The sequence below is a fragment of the Neofelis nebulosa genome, chromosome X (genome assembly GCF_028018385.1).
Source record: "Neofelis nebulosa isolate mNeoNeb1 chromosome X, mNeoNeb1.pri, whole genome shotgun sequence".
In the NCBI taxonomy this organism is placed as follows: domain Eukaryota; kingdom Metazoa; phylum Chordata; class Mammalia; order Carnivora; family Felidae; genus Neofelis; species Neofelis nebulosa.
In genome coordinates, this window is record NC_080800.1 from 124,157,481 (window position 1) to 124,178,291 (window position 20,811).

Here is a 20,811-nt window from a genome sequence, read left to right on the forward strand (position 1 = left end):
CCTATGACCCAGCAATAGCACTGCTAGGAATTTATCCAAGGGATACAGGAGTACTGATGCATAGGGGCACTTGTATCCCAATGTTTATAGCAGCACTCTCAACAATAGCCAAATTATGGAAAGAGCCTAAATGTCCATCAACTGATGAATGGATAAAGAAATTGTGGTTTATATACACAATGGAATACTACGTGGCAATGAGAAAAAATGAAATATGGCGTTTTGTAGCAGCGTGGATGGAACTGGAGAGTGTGATGCTAAGTGAAATAAGCCATACAGAGAAAGACAGATACCATATGGTTTCACTCTTATGTGGATCCTGAGAAACGTAACAGAAACCCATGGGGGAGGGGAAGGGAAAAAAAAAAGAGGTTAGAGTGGGAGAGAGCCAAAGCATAAGAGACTGTTAAAAACTGAGAACAAACTGAGGGTTGATGGGGGGTGGGAGGGAGGGCAGGGTGGGTGATGGGTATTGAGGAGGGCACCTTTTGGGATGAGCACTGGGTGTTGTATGGAAACCAATTTGACAGTAAATTTCATATATTAAAAAATAAAAAATAAATAAATTAAAAAAAAAAAGATAGTAGGCCTTGGAATCAGATATATCTAGGTTCAAATCCTAGCTCTGCCTTCTATTTGAACTAGCTGTGTTAAGTTACCTAATCTCTATGAATTCCACTTTTCTCATATTTTACCTGGAGATAATAGACACCTAATGTATAGGAATAAATGAGATAGTATCTATGATGCACTTATTATCAATCTCTGCTTTCTCTAGTGAGTGCCCATCTAAGACCCAGGTCAAATATCATCTCCTCTGTGGAGGTTTACTTGGCTAATGGTGCTGTAGTCTGGTCCTTCTCTCCTTTGTGCACCCATAGGAACTTTTGTTCATACATAATTTTTGCTCCTTGCCTACTTACACTGTATTTATTTGTACCTCTGTCTCATCCCTAGCACCTGGCACAGCACCCAACATAGTGAGTGTGCAGTAAGCATTTGTTGAACGCTGAATGGATCAGGCAGACTTTTGGAATGTTAGATTTGTCCTCTGGATTTGAAGGTGTAATATATCACAGGATAACCTCAGCTATGAGGAGAAAGGGACGCTGTCAGTATTCTAGTGTTCCTTCAGTATTTTTATTTATGCAATAGAGCTCTTTGCCAAGCTTTTGTTTATCTATAGCTCTTTCTCTCCCTCTCTGTCCTGTGAAGGGAGAATTTCCAGTGATAATTCCACCTAAACATTCAGAGCTGTCAACATTTGCTTACACCCCTCTGCTCTGCTAGAGACTGCATCTGGGGGAGGCAAGGCAAAAGTCATATTTACCTCAGACTGTCCTTCCTCCACTCTGTAATCATCATCTGTGTTGAAGAAAGAAAGCAAAAGAACTTTTTGTGATGATTATCCAACACACGTCCTTTGCCCTTTCTGGGCCTCAGTTTCCTTTTCTATTAAATGAATAATAGATGGATTATGAGGAAAATGCACTTAGTCAGTGGGTGCTCTTTGAAAGGAGGTAGCTCTGGATCTCATTCTGCCAGACAACTTCAGGGGCAATGAAAATAAAGGGGTGGGGAATGGAATAAAGTTGAACACTGAGATTCTCAGTTCAGCTCATAGAAGCAGAAAATTTTTTTAAAGAATCGGGTTTCATCAACACAATATTTCTGAAGACATCTTGGATTTAGTGATTTTATGATTGCACCTGCTCTCAAAAGTAGGTCACCCCAAACTTAAACAATACCATCTTTGAAAAAGGAATAAGGTTGTATGTTCCACTGATTTATATAATTTTTTACATAAAAACTCTTAAGGATCATTTAGTCTAACACCCTAATTTTTTACATATGGAAACTGAGTTATAGAGAGGTGAAGTGACTTGTCCAAAGTCTCATAGAAAGTTAGCAGTGGAGATTCTCTAGTTAGAGAACCTTGGCCTCCCCACTCCCAGTCCAGTCTTTCTCTGTCCCTCTCTCTCCTTCTCTCCCTTTCTCTTCTCTCTCTCTCTTTTCTCTCTTCTCTCTTGTCTCTCTCTTCTCTCTCTGTGTCTCTCTCTTTTATGGTACCTTGTATCACTTATTTACATCCAGATTCCAAATGTGTGACAATACCTGAGGGTAAGAGAAAGGTAAAAAGAAAGATACATCTATGTTTCTGTTTAAAGGAAAAAAAGTGCTAAAACCAAAGGTGCTCTTATGCTGTAGCTAGTAATCAATTGAATTAATACAAAAATATCACTACTACCACTACCAGGACCTCCTCTTCCCCACCCCCCACCACACTCACACCCACACCCACGCATACACACACCTTGCTTGCCATGAAAAACTCAGCTCTGTTAGTTATCAAAACCAGCCTTGGGTCTGGAACAGCCTTTTCTGGGAATATATATACATACAGACTTTGGCAAGAGTTCAATCAGTGCAGCTCAAATACTCACACCCACACCAAATCCTGGGCAATATCAGTGTCCTGTCAAATATGGACATTTTCTGGGAACTTGGGAATGATGGTTATGGCAGACTGTGGCCCTGAAGATTCACAGGCCAGTCTAGGTGAATTTGATTAAGCAAATGGGTATGGTAAAATAAGATTTAACATTCTATCATTTTATCATTCTTCATGAAGGTTGATTAAGTGTAAAAAATGACCTCATTAGGAAAATTGTTCTATTTTTTGTATCTTTTAAAAAGTTAAAATCCAGACTTAGAAGAAGAGTTATTTGTTTTGTATATTCCATGACTTTCACATACTTGTGAGCACACTCTTCACTGCCTTATGCTTTTGAACACTCCAAAGAGACTGTTTCAAAAGGTAGGTAAAAGTGATGATGTAGGACAACGGTTGTGTAAGATGTTGATTTTTACTATGGAAGCAGAACCTCAAATGGTAGTTGTGCTGCTGAGAGTACAATGAAGTTCTTAAGTCAGACATATGGATGGCTGAGGGGCCTTGTGAATGGGACGATAAGACTAGTTCCAGAGCCCACTTACTACAGAGTGTAAGGTAGGTGCATGGTTAATGCTCCCATCCCTGTTACCTGGCTTGGTTCTATGGTTCAGGGACTGAATAGGATCCAACCTTAGAGTGAAAAGTCCTCAGTTCTATGGCTCAGTGGAGCTTGCCCAGTTGAGGACTCACAGCAACTCTCAGTAAAGATGTGGTGTGGTGGGAAATTTGACAGAGTGGAGAAGGATGAGGACATAGAAATGGAAAACCATGAAAGATTATACAATAAAATGGGAAAGGGAATTGAAATCAAGAAAAGGAGTTTGGAATTGGTAAACCTGAAAGTAGTTCTGTAGAATCAGCACCTGGACAAAGCAGAAATACTTTGTGAAATATCTTGCAGACTCCATTACTGGTTACAATCCAAAGTTGTCTAATAGGAGAAATAAGACTTGCCCCAAAAGAAGGGCACCAGAAAGATGCTTCAACTCTTGCTCTCTCAGAGGCTTTGGAGCCAATAGATGAAGTTTATACAATAGAAAGGGTGTAAGTCCTCAGTGTAAAGAGTTTATTGAAGAGAATTAAAATGATAAAAAAGCATTGGTGGTCTGGGGGATGGGGTTAGTGGTGGCACTGGGTGAAATGGGTGAAGGTGGTCTAAAGGTACAAACTTCCAGTTACAAAAAAAGTTAAGTCCCAGGGATATAAAGTACAGCATAGTGGCCATAGTTAATAATACTGTGTTGCATATTTGAAAGTTACTAAGAAAGTAGATCTTAAAAGTCCTCATCACAAGAAAAACTTTTTTTGTACCTATGTAAGGTGACAGAACTTAACTAGACCTATTGTGGTGATCATTTCTCAATATGTAAAAATATTGAATGTTTGAATGTTTTATACCTGAAATGAATATAATGTTTTATGTCAATTTTACCTCAATTTAAAAAATGTAAAATGCAGAAGAATTGGGCTATTGGGGAAAATGATCTCAAATACTGAACTTCAGAAATGTGTAAGTGTATGAGCAGCTGAAGTGGGCAATAGGGCCAAGCATATTGCAGAGAAGAGGAGGCAGCAAAGCTGAACTGCAAATCTTCCTGTACTCAAATGGGAAAAATCAGTCCTATATAATGTTTCTTATGGAAACCACAGGACAATACAAAGTCAGGGCTGAGGCAGCAGGAATGAGCTTCACTTCTTCACCTCCCCCTCCTGTCTTCATTCATGCCCTCTGATTTTCATCTCTTCCATTCTCAGATTGTTCTAGCAAAGGCCACCATTATGTATTAACTCATTCATCCATTAGACAAATATTTAGGAAGGCCCCACTCAGTGCTTGGCATTGAGGCAGGTACTTGAAATCCAAACAGGCTTAGACAAGATCTGACAAACCAGAACCCTAAGACCAAGTTTTTCTCTCTCTATGTCTAACTTTCTAAATATGGCCTGGACTTGCCTCTTCTCTCCATCCTCCCTAGCACCTAGTCCTAGCCTCATTACCTCTCTCTGGTATTGCTTCCCACTGGTCTTCCATCTCCATACTCTTCTGCATATCAACTATCCACCAGTTATCACCAATTACATAACACCAGGCTATTCTTAGAATATGGATACGTTAAAGCTTTGATGGCTCCCCCATTTTCCTCCATAATAAATTTCAAAGTTCTTAGCCTTCTATTCAAAGGTCTTTCGAATTTGATCTCTCCCACCCAAAGGTTCTAGTTTTACCTCCCACTGCTCTATGCTACAAACACCAAGTTTTGATTGTGTTGGCCACGCCCTTTCTCTGAATAGCATTGTCATGTTACTTTAATGCTTTTGTGTCTTTGCTCATGCTGTTGCTTGTGATTACAATGCCCTTTACGCCCTTCCTGTTTACCTCCTGTTCACCTTTCAAGGTCTTGACCAAATATCACCTTCTCTGTATAAATAATTGTTTTTCTCTCAATGGTCTAAAAATCTCTATCATATCATGTTAGTTTACTTGTTCTGTAAAGTTCCCCCATACCCCACCTAGGGAGAGCTAATAAATTGATTTAATTTATCTCTTCATCTCCAATGTTCAATATATAGTTTGGAGTGAATGAATGCATGCATAATTGAATGAATTGGCTGATGAGTTTAACCACCATAACACTAAGTTTAACCACCATAACACATAACATAACTAAGTAACCACCATAACCACCATAACCACCATAACACATAACATAACTAAGTAACTTCCTCTCAATCCTTTCTTATCTTGGGTATTCCAGGAGAGTTTGGGGCGTGGGTATGGGTATGTGTGCTTATGTGCTGTTACTCTGTTGTTTGTTAGCCATGTTACTAAGCCTTCACCTTTGCTCTCCACTTTTTCCCAGCTCACATGGAGGTGGCTGGAAATGTGGTCTGGTGAAACTGGCCCAGAGAATCTCAGTAGTGCCTCATCGACTAGGGATAAGGTACTCTGAAGAAAACTGACCTTTAGATCTGATGCTCAAAGAGCCAGGAGCCCCAGTTGTGGGTTTCAGGGTCTCAAGTTTATATCATCATTACACTGTGGAATGGTGAGTTTTTATCCCCTTATCTCCTAGCTTTTTGACAAGAGGTTTTTGTTCGTTTTCTTTCTTACAGACACCTCTTTCAGTTTTTTCTGCAGATCTCAGCCCATCACAATGTTTTCCCCCAATGTTTTGCCTAACCTTTTGAACCTTCTATAAGATGGCTACTGCTAACAGAAAATAGAAGGTTTTATATAAAATGCATCTGGGGCTCCTGGGTGACTCAGTTGGTTAAGCATCTGACTCTTGATTTCACTTCAGGTCATGATCTCATGGTTTGTGCAATCAAGCCCTGTGTCGGGCCCTGAACTGACAGTGCAGAGCCTACTTTGGATTCTCTCTCTCCCCCTCTGCCCATCTCCTCTTCTCATGCTCTCCCTCTCTTTCAAAATAAATATATAAACATTAAAAAAATAAAATGCATCTGTAAAATACTGTTCTTCAGTTATAGCAGAACCCATTTGATTTCAGTACAGGTATTTACTCAGAAAGCTTAAATCTCAGGGGTCCTTATGTGACTTCTCTTGGTGCACATTGGACACTAGTAAGTCTTTACTTCAAGATAAAACATTTAAAAATATAATTTGGGGAGTCATTTCTATCATTTTTTTTAAAGGTGATTTTTTTTTAACGTTTATTTATTTTTGAGACAGAGAGAGACAGAGCATGAACGGGGAGGGGCAGAGAGAGAGGGAGACACAGAATCGGAAGCAAGCTCCAGGCTCTGAGCCATCAGCCCAGAGCCCGACGCGGGGCCCGAACTCACAGACCGCGAGATCGTGACCTGAGCTGAAGTCGGATGATTAACCGACTGCGCCACCCAGGCGCCCCAATATCATTTAGTTACATCATGTGATGAGCACTTATTATGTGCCAGACCTGTTCTATGTTCTGAGGCTACAGTGGCAGACAAGACAGATCATAGTACCTGTCTTTATGAAGCTTACAGCCAAGGGTGTGTATAATGCAGGGCAGCTATGAAGGTGGGATAAGGATGGCAATGAGGAGATGCACAAAAGCAAGTAACCAGTCAAATACATAAAACAATTGCCATTTGTTAATAGGTGTGATGAAAGAAGTGATTTAAATTTAGATCTTCCAAGGACAGCACATTACAAGTCATACAAAACTTACTTTCTGTAGGTGCCTACCAAACCATCACTGAATGGTCAGAAGAAGGAGGGAATGAAGAAAGGAATAGAAAAAGACACTTGGAATTTTAATTATGTTTGAACCAGTTTCAGATATTCCTTGAAGGTCCTTCCCAAAGGAGACCATGTTATTTCTAGACCTCCTTTGTGTCCCAAGCCTTCCTGTCTCCACCACCAGGAGAACTGGCTAGCTATATGGCCCCTGTTGACTTGCCATCACTTCCTGTCACTGTTTAATTTATGACTTGTTATTAGATAAGTCATGCCCTACATTAGGATACTTTGTTGTCCTCCCTTGAAGAGTTACAATAAAGGACATAAGGGGGAGATAGTGTGCTTGGTGAACTGAGGATTGGATGCAGAGTTGGGGTACCCAGTTTCTAGTACTGGTATATCCATTAACTCACTCTGTGACCTAGGAGAGACCATAGTGTATCTCTAGACCTTTGCATCTCCATCAGGACAATGGTGGTGGTGGTGTAAAAACAAGGATCGTCAAAACCTGGGAAATAAAGACAAATCACTTCAAATAAGCTAATCTGATGCTTGGTCTCAAAAGTATTCACAAAACCCTCGCCCATCACAAAATTGTGCAAGAATGCTTACAAATCATGTCATGCAGCACTGGCCCTAGAAAGGAGCTGCACTGTCTTCTAGGCTGATGTTAGTTTGGACTAGTACAGCAACCTAGTAATTATGAAATGCTGAAATCTAGAGGCAGCTGGGTGGCTTGGTTGAGTGCTGACTTTGGTTCAGGTCATGTTCTCACTGCTCAAAGGCTGGTGAGTTTGAGCCCCACATTGGGCTCTGTGATGACAGCTGGGACCCTGAAACTTGCTTCAGATTCTGTGTCTTCCTCTCTCTCTGCCCCTCCTGTGATCATGCTCTGTCTCTGTCTCTGCCTCTCAAAAAATAAAATAAACATTAAAAAAATAAAAAAAAGAAGTACTGAAATCTAAAGTATTCGAAAAGAGAAATTACAACCAGTGTCGTTCCCTGGGTAGGTAAGTAGCAAGAAGAAGAACCAGTTATTTTGTCCAATGTTTTCTTTCAGGTGTTCCTCCCCACATGAAAGTGATTTCTGGGTGTGCTTACTCTGGAAACTTACTCAGGAGAAGATGGGTAGCTCACTCTGTTCTTAGGCTGTTTGCAGGGCCTCTTACCTGTGCAGCGGAAGAGGCATGTGTTTTTCTTCTTCCTGCTTCTGTATAATAAATTGCCAGACTAAAACTGAGCTATTCAATAAATATTCCTTTTTATTACTGCAACTACCAGAGACACAGGGCTTGGTTCCATAATTTATGACAATGTTTTCTCCCTCACTCTCTGCTAAGGTTTTCAAGATGTAAAAAGTTTTGGCAGGCTCTCTTGGGTCTGCTTTGGAAGCCAAATCCCATTTATTATATCTTCAGTGTCTCCCAAATTCATCATACTCTCTTCTGCAACCTCAATGGCTCTGCTCATGCTCAGGCCTTCATCATCTCATATCTAGACTATTGCAGTAGTCTCTTCTTTAAAAATGTTTTTAATGTTTATTTATTTTGGAGAGAGACAGAGACAGAGTATGAGCAGGGGACAAACAGAGAGAAAGGGAGACAGAATCCAGAGCAGGGTCCAGGCTCTGGGCAAGCTGTCAGCACAGATCCCGACGCAGGGCTCAAACTCACAAACTGTGAGATCATGACCTGAGCTGAAGTCGGATGCTTAACCAACTGAGCCACCCAGGTACCCCTGCAGTAGCCTCTTCTTATGGGACTCTTTCTAAAGAACTCTGATCTTAGCACCTTACATGACCTCCCATTTCCTACACAGTTAAGTCTAAATTCTTCTATTTTTAATTCCCAAATTTAATTTGTTTTTGTAAATTATCTCCCACTACTCAACACTTTTTTTTAATTTTTAAAGTTTATTTATTTATTTTGAGACAGAGTGAACAAGCAGGGGAGGGAGAGAGAGAGAGAGAGAGAGAGGGAGAGAATCCCAAGCAGGCTCCTCATTGTCAGCACAGAACCCAATGCAGGGTTCGAACTCACAAACTGAAATAGTGACCTGAGCCAAAACCGATAGATGCTTAACCACCTGAGCCACCCAAGTGCCCCTTGACTTTCTTAACTTTTTAAAAATTGTAAAATATTTTAGGTATGGAGAAAAATAGGGAGAAATACACCAAAAATATCCATGTACCCACCATTTCACTTTTTCAGATCCTACGATTTTAACATATTAGCTTCAGATCCTTCTTTAAGACACAAAATATTGAAGATCCAGTTGAAACACTGGGAATCCCTTCCTCACTCTAATTCTCTCTCCTTAGACTTAACCACAATCTTATTTTTTCAAATTGAAATATAATGTAATATAATATAATATAATATAATATAAATTCAAGGTGTACATGTTGATATGATACATTTATATATTATAATACAGTTGCCAATGTAGCCACAGTTAGTGCCTGTATGATGTCACACAATCATATTTATAATTTCCTTTTTGTGGTGGGAATAATTAAGATCTAGTTGTTTTTCATTGTTCCCATGCACGTTTTTCTCATTTTACTACAAGATGACGTGTCTATAAACTATATATAATATTTTTTGTAAGCTTTTAAAGTTTATGTAAATGGCAGTACACTCTAGCCTTTGCAAATGTTATGATTTTTCATGTTGATACATGTACCCTATTTTCCATTTATTTTTATTGTTTTATGAATATTCCTCAACATATTTATCTACTACTCTGTTTCTTCTTTCCAATATTTTGCAATAACAGAAAAGGTTGCAATGAAAATTCACATACAAAGTCTCCTTGTGAACTGTGGGAAAGTGATTTTCTAGGATATTTCTTTCCTAGACCTGGAATTACAATGTGTTTATTTTCAGCTTCACCAGCTATTGCCACACTGTTTTGCTAGATGGTACCATTTTCTGCTCTGAGCAGCTCTGTTCATGAGAATTTCTGTTCCTCCACCTCCTTGAGATACTCAGCATTACCAGACTTTTAAGTTTGTGTCCATTATACAAGTGTGAAATGGTCTTTTATTGTTATTTTACTTTGCATTTCTCTGATTACTAGTAAGGTTGAACATATTTTTATAAGCTCATTAGCCATTAAGTTTCTACTATTGGTACATGCCTGTTAACATCATATCCCTTTAGTTATTTATCTTTTTCTTATTGATATTATGAGTTATTTATTAATTCTAGACATAAATATTTATAAATTTATATGCATTATACATATCTTCTTCCTGTTTGTGCCTTTTATTTTCATTCTATTTATGATGTCTTTTGTTGAGTAGATATTTTATCATATTTCTAACATGGTAAAAAATTAACCTTTCCGTTTATGGTTTGTGTTTTTGCAACATGATTGAGAATCCCTTCTTTAATTTGAGGCTGCTTATGATATTCCCTTATATTTTATCATAGAAGTTTAAAATTTATTTTTCATATTTATGACTTAGCCCACCAGGATTTATTTTTGTACTTGGTTTGAGGTATAGATGTATACATTTATACTTGTATTTGTTTTTATGTACATAACCAATTTTCCCAGTATCATTTATTAAATAGTTATTCATTTCCTCAGTGACTGGCAGTGCTCTCTCTGTTGTATGTCAGGTTTTCATACATGTGTGGATCAATGTCTGAGCTCATTATGCTGTACCATTGTTCTATTTGTCTATCCCTGTGTAATATCACATTGTCATATGACTTAATAATATGCCTTGATATTTGGTAGGGAAAATCTCCCACCTTATTTTATTCTTCAACATTTTGTTGTTTATTTTTGGCCCTTTGCTCTTCTGCATGAATTTTAAAACTTAGCTCCTCATGTACCACAAAAAACTGAAAGTACATTGGATATATAGAGTAAATCTGGAAAATTATCATCTTTATGATATTAATTTTTGTATCCAGTAGGATCGTGTATCTTCCCATTACTTAGGTCATTTTTTATGGTTCTTTAAACAATGTTGTAGAATTTTATCTATAAGTATCTTGCAAACACTGTCATAGACTTGTGTATAAACACCTTATAATTTCTGTTGCTATTGTAAATGGCTATTTTTAAATTATATTTTCTAATTGTGTGTTGCCACCATTCACTTTCTAACCCACTGTAGTAAGGCACTCTTTTATTATTCTACTAACATTACTCTCATTTATAGTTCCCAACTAAAAAAGTCAAATGAACATACTGAAGGCCTTAAATTTTGTGGCACTTAATATTCTTGACTACTTCCTTATTCTTGAAACTCTTTCCTCCTTTGTCTTCATAAAACTATGTTCCTGGTTTTCCTCCAAATTCTTATCAGTCTCCTTTATAAGTCCTTACACTTCTTTCTAAATATCTGTCTCCCAGAGTGCTGTTGACTCTTTTTTTCCCCTATTATGGGAGACCTGAGTATCCCATAGCATCAACGACTCTATCTATGCACTGAATCTCCATCTTGAGATTCAGGCTCATAGATTCCATTACCTACTGGAATCTCTGCTTGGGTGTGCCATAGATTTCTTAGACTCAACATATCTAAAATTGAACTCAACATTTCTCCCTCTCAATCTGCTCTTCACTGATGAGAACTGTTAAGACATCACTGATAAGACATGATTTCTACAGCACCGAGTTACAGTCTTGTGGATTTGTCACAGATCCTTTTAAATAGTGACCCACAAGGGAAATGCAAAGTATTGATATCTGTGGTTGCTTTTGAGAGGTGAAACTACAGACGGTTTTGGTCCTATGCGTCCCTGTTTTTCAAGTGCTCTATAATAAGCATTTGTTACTTTATTTAAAAAACAAAACAGGAGAAAAAGCAACCCATACCTTTTGCAACTGCATGCCAAAACAGGTCATTTTTCAAACTAATCTGAGAAGCTTGATTTGTTGTTTTAGCCCAAGCCAGTACCATTCACAAATTTCCAGTTTCCAGTCTGTGGTTTTTAGTTACTATGGAGAGTACAAGACAATTAGAAATACACCTTCAAAACTGTATGGAAATATGGAACTCCTGTGTACAACTCATGAAAAATAAAAGTTCAGAAAGATGGTATGAAAAACAGCTATCAAATGTACAAGAAAAATATTTTATCTTTTTTCCTCTAACAAGAAAAGAATTAGAAGAAAGGTAATCATTATAATTATTTTAGAAAAGGAAATGGGAAAGAATACAAGAGAAAAGATGAAAAGAAATCGTTGCATAGAGGGAGCAAAAATCTCTACATAAAAGGAAAACAAATAAATGGAGAAAGAGCAAGGAGGGGAGGGGAGGAAAAGATGGGCTAAAGAGATCTTTAACATTCAGAAATAGGAGAAAGTCTTGCAAACAGGCATGCTAGGATCCTGGAGGATTGACAATGGTTTCAGAGTATGTGTTTAATGTGAAAACAAGTGGGTAAATGTCAATTAGCTAGCTTCAGAGTTTTGTAAGAAATCAAGAAAGATCAGAACCTAAAGCAAAAGAGATGGGCTCCAAGGCACAGCAGTGATAAGGCATTGAGCATGCTTGGCACCTGAAGATAGGGTGACCCTGGATTGGGAGAATCCCTTGTCACTGAGTCCAGTGATGAGAACTTCAAGCCACCACACAAAGCACCAGGGGGAAGGCTGCACTTTGGAATCAGATCTAGGAGTTGCAAAGCCAGTTCACACCTAGTTGATTAGTGGCTTATTAGACCATTCTTAAGTCTCCATGAGGTGGTTAGGATACTACCTGCCCCCATTTTTGAGGGTGAACAAACAGAGGAATAACATGGCTTCCCCACAATCTTGCAATGAAAGTCCATCTTCTAGGGTGGAAGCCCTTCCCTGCACACTCATTTATCTCAAAATGAATTGACCTTAATAAGGGCTATACATGCATGGAGTAATTAACCACTCACTACAGAACAGCACAGTGAGGGATCCCCTCACTCCTCACCTGTCCCAGTTTAACCCCCCACTCATGCACACATCAAGGGAGAATGGACCTAGGCCCAACCTGGAGCTCTCCTAGGCTAGGATGGAACTAAGGTTCAGGTTATAATGTGTGTCCCTCAGATACAATGCTCCCAGGGACTGAAAGAACCCAGGAGGCATATCACAGAAACATCACCACTACTCTGAGCTCCCTGCATTGGGGATAACTGTGAGCACAGGACCATACAGAACATTTGGGGACAAGCTAGTGTGAGCAGAGACCTGGGGCAGGACTTCAAAGTCTCTCCTCTGTGTACTAGGGGAGGAAAGCACTGACTGCAGGCTTAAACCTTTTACCAATTCATAGGAAAAGGAAAAGCTTTGTTGAGAGATGCAGGCCACAAAGATGTCACATCTAAGGTAAATGTGAGGGGAAGGCAGGACCAGTTTCCATTCATTAAGCATCAATTCTTGGAGACTATAAAGAAAATGAACATATTGGACAGAGGGCTTTGCAGAGAAGAAGAAAACAAGCTCTTTTGTTATTTTTGCTTAAATACATGTGCATAGGAGCTCTGCCTCAACAGCCCTTATCTGCCATGTTCTCATCCAGGGAAGGGGCACAGTGGGGCAAGAGGGACCTAAGTCGGGAGAGGAGGATTGGAGCCCTGCAGTCCAATCTTAGTGCATGCAGTCACTTAGCCTTTGGATGACCCTGTTGGTGACCTTAGACCTCAAAGCTCCCCTTTCCCCCTCTTCAAATGGGATAGCCATGCTTACCCCTTAGAGTTATTATAAATATGAGGGAAGGAGAAAACAGGTTGGAGACAATTTAGGCTGAAAGGCTGTTGGGAAAGGTGTGGAGCATGGGTTCAGAACTCACCAGCTCCAGGGAGATAAAGAAAGTGAGGTCCTGAGAGGGAAGCACTTGCCCAAACTCACCAAGAAAGCCAGAGGCTAGCCCTGGACATGGGCACATGACCCGTGAGCCCAGGCTGAATGTCCAGCACCTGGTGAAGCTGGCATCATCACACTGAGAGTGTGTAGCCAGGACTGGGCTGGGCAGCTGCTTGCAAGAAATAAACAGCCTCTGCCAACACCCTTCTGTTCCCTGCCAGGGAAGGAAATGAGAGAACTGGGCTTCGTTCACCTATTTCAGTTTCCAAAACCTCCAACCGTCTTTAGGCAGTAAAGGAGCAGCTAATTTTTTTTAATTGAAGGAAAGAAAATAGAAAAGAGTGCAGGACAAGGCCAAGTACACATCCTATTCCCTCCAGACACATAGCTTTGACTCCACACCCTTCACTGAGGAGAGGGGACATCTGCCAGATGACAGAATTCTGTGGCAGAGCACAGGCAAAGGCAACTTGGCTACAAAGTCCTTATTTCCAAAAAGGAAAATATCATCATGTCATACAAAGACCCCTCTATGAGGCTGCTAATTGCATTTGTCCTCTGGATACTATTGGATTTTGGTCCCAATTATCATAAGTACATATTTATCAGGTTATTTTATTTAAGAGATAAAGGAACAAGCTAGCTATGGAACAATTAAGATAATTGATTGTTTTGGCATTTCAATCTGCACAACTTCTTCAAATGGTATTGCAGACCTCAAAGCTCTTTGTGCCCCAGGGTCCTTCTCCCAGAAAGATTCCCACAGTTCCTTCTAAGGCTTCAGTCACCTGCCCATACCCAACCCCAGCTCCCCTACCCTTGCACTAGGGATCCCTTGCTACCTCCCTTAGGAAGCAGCAGCATCCACATGAATGCCACACTTTGAATTTACAAGGCTCTTGCAGGTATTAGCCCATGTGAGGCCTCAACACCTCTGGGTGGGTGGCAAAGAGGGACCCAGTTTACAGAGTAGGAAACTGAAACTTAGGTGTACAATAGCGCCAAAAGTACACTCACAGAGGAGGAGCTACAAGTCAACACCAGATCCTTGGCCACCCAGCTGCATTCTGTATCCTTGGCAACATTGGGACAACCCAGAATTGCCAAAAGACTTGTCTTTTTTGTTGTTGCTGCTGTAATCAAGGCTTCCTGGGAACCATACTGTACAAATGCTAAATGTTAAAAAAATACCTTGATATTTTCACAGCCATGATCATAGCCACATTATTCACAATAGCTGGAATGCAGAAGCAACCAAACTTTCCGTTGACAGATGAATGGACAGACAAGGGTGATCTTTCCATACAATTGAATATTATTCAGCCTTTAAAAAGAAGGAAATGCTGACATATGCTACAATATGAGTGAACCTTGAAAACATTATGTTCAGTGAAAGAAGCCAGACACAAAAAGACAAATGCTATATGGCTACACTTACATGAAATACCTAAAGCAGTCAAATTCACAGAGATAGAAAGTTGTCAGGATCTAAGGAAAGGGGGAGTGGGGAGTTAGTGTTTAATGAAGACAGATTTTGGTTGAGGAAGATGAGAAGAATTCTGGACATGGCTGGCGGTGATGACTGCACAATGTGCTTACTGCCACTGAACTTAAAATACACCTTGAGTGTGCACATCTCTTTTCTCTTCCTCTCATGATATCACTCTCTTGTGATAACAAGACTTGTAGTGCCAACTCACTTCATGGAGAGTAAAGACCACACCACCTCTCTGCTTTTGTGCATGTCAGACTCTAACCAATCTGACTTTTTCCAGTCCTCTACCTGGAAAGATAAGGGTTTAGGTGCCAGTGTTCTGGGAACCAAGGGGATCAAAGGTGGTGGGGGCCATTGCTTTCAGTATTGGGATTGTATACATTCATAGAATTACCTGTTTGGGGTAGCTGCTACTGTCCTCACCTCTTCCTGGTGTCCCCCAGTCCAGAAATCCTGCTTAAACATCCTGCTTAACCTCTCCACACCCCAGTTCCAGAGGTACCCAGGGCTTCCTGTTCTTGAGTTTCTTCAGAATTCTGTGATGAAGTTAGGTTGGTTCTAGATTGTCCTCACTGCCGACCTGGAATCAGCTTCTTTGGGTTTACTAAATCAGTAGTAACCCCTGGTCCATCTTTCAGCTTCTCAAATGTTGCTATGCTTGTCTCCATTTCCATTCTTCCTGACATTGTGGGTTTGTGTTTAAAGGTAATCCTGTACTGTGGTTTTGGGAGGGAATGAAATTTGATGTACATGACCATTCCAGCATCTTTATCAGAAGCTTGAGATGAGTCGAAAATGACTAATAGAAGCAGCCAGAATAAGCCAGAAGGAAAACATTTCAGATAGAAGGAACAGCATTAGTAAGGTCTTGGAGCTATATAGCAGTGTAGTGTGTGCAGGAAAACTGCTTTTGGAGGGCCCATGCTCTTCTCAGTGCGGTAGGGTGACAATTCTTTGAAGGAAAGGGCTTGGAAAACTGGTATAATGTCTGGTGAAGACCAGGCCTGGACCATGCTCTGAAGCACATGTTCCCACTGCTGTCTGAGGGGCCAGGAAGCATGAGTCACTGGTATGGCTTGAGCTCCAGCCAGAACAGCACGAGCTGTACCACCAGTTCCATAGCAGGGGCTTCTGTCTGCTTTGGCCTGGTTGAATTAATCAAGCAATTAGCTGACTCCTTCATGTGAAATTTGACATTTAAAGTTTTTTAATAATAATATCTCAATTAGAATTGCTTTGATGGACAGAAAGCCATGAAAGAATTTAAATGGTTAAAATATGCACCAAGAAAAATAGATATGTTGTACCTTGTCTTTAGGGCTCCTGCCACTCTTTGCCATAAAAAAAGTGTAAAATGCAAATACGGGGCATCAGCAGTGGTTATTTGAAAAGGCGCTTTCAGTTCCCTTTTAACTCCGAAGCTTTGTGGCATTAACTACCATAACCTAACCTAACCTAACCTAACCTGACACAGCATTTCAGACATGACCAACATAAAGTTTAACCATGCAGTGGTAGAGATCAGTAGAAAAAAAAATCGTCTGCTTGGTTGCAGGGTTGGGACTAAGGTGAGGTGAGTGAGGCACAACTTTTAAAAGGGAGGTTAGGATAAATAACATTGTAATGCAATATTTTTTTAAAAATTCAAATTAGGAAGCTACATCCATGAATGTAAATGGAGTTTGATTGGACACAGAGCCAGGATTAGGCTAAGGAGAGCCAGGCATGACTGTGCAAGTGCAAGATTGGATCATGTCTCTAAGAGTTTGATGTATTGTTCACCATGAATTTCTTTGTACTAATTTTGACTTTAATATATGGCATTAAAATATTATATGTCTTTATTACTGAGGTTTTGGGCTCCTCCTTAAAATTTGCACCCAAGGCAAGTGCCTCCCTCACTTCATCTTACTCCTGGCCCTACTTGGTAAAACATAACTGGAATCCGTTCTCCACCAAAGGCTTCCATCCCTCACCCTAAGGCCACAGAGCCCCCAGTGTAGAAAGGGGCCATAAGCAACATGGGCCCTCCTCAGTTAAAACCATAGACTTTCCCCAACCCATAACTCAAAGGCACAAATTAATCTTTCAGAAATAGCTAAGGGAGTAGAATATCAGATTGTGAATCTTGCCTGCGTATGGTACTTTCTTTTTTTTAAAATTGTTTTTATTTATTTTTGAGACAGAGAGAGAAGTAGCATGAGCAGGGGAGGGGCAGAGAGAGAGGGAGACACAGAATCCGAAGCAGGCTCCAGGCTCCGAGCTGTCAGCACAGAGCCCGATGCGGGGCTTGAACCCACACACTGTGAGATCATGACCTGAGCTGAGGTAGGACGCTCAACCTACTGAGCCACCCAGGGGCCCCCATATGGTACTTTCAATACCTATCAATCTTTCCTATTTCCTTTGTTATAGCCTAGTCCCCACTGAAATTAAAATTTGGATTTTCAAAGCATTAGATACGAAGATCAAAGCCTAATTTAATTATGATGTACACATTAAATCCAAACTTGAGAGAGAGACAAATGGGAAAATTTGAGTAGAATGTGCACATATATATACAAATGGATGTGTCCCCACCTATGCTTTTTGGCGTAAACTACCTTAGACTCAGGTGAAGTCTAATCTCCATTTCGAGATTTTAGAATTCATAGTATTTGATTATTTTCTTTAAAATTTTTTTTAATGTTTATTTATTTTTGAGAGGCAGATAGAGGCCAAGCACCAGCAGGGGGAGGGGCAGAGAGAGAGAGAGAGAGAGAGAGACAGAATCTGAAGCAGGCTCCAGGATCTCAGCGGTCAGCACAGAGCCCAACGTGGGGCTCGAACTCACGAGCCACCATGAGATCATGTCTTGAGCCAAAGTTGGATGCCCAACCGACTGAGCCACCCAGGGGCCCCTGATTATTTTCTAAAGAGATTGTACCTCTTGACAGTATGGTGCTAGCAATAGAAATCTGCTTTCACCTCCATACAGCTCAATTTTATTAGCTCATATTGTTTCAAATGAGACTTTGGGGCCACAGTTAAATAGAGGATTTTGGCACTCCCTGCTTTTAGAACACAGGCATAACTGACTGGGGGCATAAGCACATCCTATACACAGAAGAGTTGATGGGTCTCCTAAGATATCTGGAGATGTCTTTAAAATGTGGGGCTGATCATATTTGTGGTAATGGGCATACATCCTTTACAGAATGCACACAATTGCTTTCTCGGCTCCACTGACTTCCTTAGTACCACTATAGTCTCCTAAGTAAATGAATATTTTTTTTTTATAAAAAAAGGAATTTATCTAATGAGCAGGGTTGGCTGGGCACTGTGGAAACACAGCATGTGATGAAAATTATACTAGCAGAAGAAAACATACTGATTGAATTGTTGTTAGTCCCCACCCCCATAACCTCATTTAAGTCTTTGTCCTTCCTTATAATGGACCTCTAACTGCATGCTGGGTATAGCAGTGTCGGGAGGGCACTGTCATGCCTTCGGATGGCTCCCCAGCCAGGACCAGTGATATTTACTGGAGTTTCAGACTCTAGAAAAGAGGAATGAGGGAAAGGCTCATTCATGCCTGAGCTGGGCTCAGGGGCCAGCTCCAGAAATAGAGAGGTGAAGCGTGGTACCAGGAGAACATCAAGCCATCCACACTAAAGAGGCAGATCCCAGGGAAGCATGGCCTTGTCACAGGAAATTTAGAAACAGAAAGCTCAGGGTCTCAGGACAAATTGATCAGTTTTCCTTAACAGCTATGTTTGCTGTTAACTGTACTAGAATTAATATTAAAAAAAAAAACAATTATGTTTGAAGCTATGATCTGGGGAAAGGGTTGGTGGGGAGAGAAAAAACAGATTAGGATTTGAGATTTGTTACCTGAAATTATCTACCCTGATGTTTTAGAGTATGTCAAAAACAAAATTAGATATCCAGGTAGCTAATAAAACAAAGAGGGCTCACCACTCTTCTAGTAGGTAAATGGAATTAGAGTTTAGGAAAATCAAATTCATTCTTGACTCACCAAACAAAATGCATCTGATCAAGTTGTCAGCAGATAGAAGGGGTTCACTCATCATGTTGGCTTTGAAAGAAATACTCAGGCCATAGGGGAGGGCTGGGAAAGAACATGGCTTGGCTCCTGTTTTAGAGGAACTTATCACATTCTAAGACACGGCCTCAGCTCTGGGCATAAAATTCAGCTGTAACACCTAGGACAGGAAGCAGGACTTGCTTTCTACTGGCCTCAAGCTTGAGGCTTGGGAGTAAGGTGGGATAGAGCTGGAGTGGGGCAATGGAACTGGGGACTACATCTAGCTGCTGCCACCACTTCTGCCTCAGGACACAGGGATCCCATTACCAGGTGTGTGGCCAGATAGGCCCAGCTCTTGGCAGAGCATAGCTTCTGAAGGAACCACTCAGGCACCTACTTCTGTGTTTGTTTCCTAGAGCTGCTATAACAAAGTACTGTAAACTTGGTGCCTTAAAACCACAGAACTTTATTCTCTCACAGTTCTGGAGCTAGAAGTCTGAAATCAAGGTGTCAGCAGAACCATGCTCCTTCTGAGGGCTCTAGGGTAGAATCTTTCTTTGCCTCTTCCTGCTTCTGGTGGCCCCTGATGTCCTTTGGCTTGTGGCTGCATCTCTCCATTTTCACATCTCACTAGTCCTTGTGTGTCTTCTCTTCTGACTCTTATAAATAAGGACATCCTAAAGCCAGGATGATCTTATCTTGAGTTATCTAAAAGATTTTTTAAGTTTATTTATTTATTTATTTTGAGAGAGAGAGACAGAGAGACAGAGATATGGGGAGGGGAAGAGAGCGAGAAAGAGAGAAATAGCAAGTGAGCATGAATGGGGGAGGGGCAGAGAGAGAAGGAGAGAGAGAGAATCCCAAACAGGTTCCATGCTGTCAGCACAGAGCCTGATAAGGGGCTCCATTCCAACAACTATGAGATCAAACCTGAGCCAAAATCAAGAGTTGGACACTTAATCGACTGAACCACCCAAACACCCCTGAGATATTTATTTACATCTGCAAACATGCTTTTTGGAATAAATTCACATCCATGGGTTTGGGGTGGACATATCTTTTGCAGGGTCACCATTCAACCCACTACACCCTGGATTTTAAGTCCCCCTATCATCCGTGTGTTTGTTGGTCTGCACAGACCTTTCCAAGTGTTCAAGAGCCTATGGAGAACCAAGAATACTGCTCAGTGGGCCATGATGTGATAAGATAATTGACTTTTAGGTGCAGATCAGTGAATTTCTCTTCCTTCCATTGGTCTTTATCTTTGAGTTCCTATAAATCAACTGCTTAGAATTTGCTTAATTGTAGCCACCTCTCCAAGATTCAGCAGATTTTTCCCTGGGGAATTAGTTGAAGGAGACTGTCCCCCACAGACAGTTCTTTAGCCATGCTTATGGCGCTTGGCACAGATCAAGACATGTTTGTGGATGATGGAAGGAAGCACAGAAAAAAAGGGAGGAAGGAAAAGGCAGATGGGAATATAGGCAGAGTCCATTTGTGCCTCCAACCTTTAATCTTTCAAGTCCTTCCTAGTACTGGTCTCCAGCATGGCAGTCTTATCACGCTGCAACTGGCATGTCTGCTCTAATGGGTGTGAATCATGCTGAATGCTTTTCAGATGGCTTTACAATCTTCTGGAAGAACAACTGTTCCTCCATTCCTAACTAAAGGAGTACTTTATTGGGGAGCAGGACATTCAGCTCCACACCTGCATTTCTATTCCTTCTAAATTAGGGGATACATGTAGTACAAAGATCCTTTGGCTTGGGAGTCTGGATATATTAGGTTCTAGTCTCAGTTGGGTTACTACCAAGGTGTGTGACCTTGACCACAACCCTTTC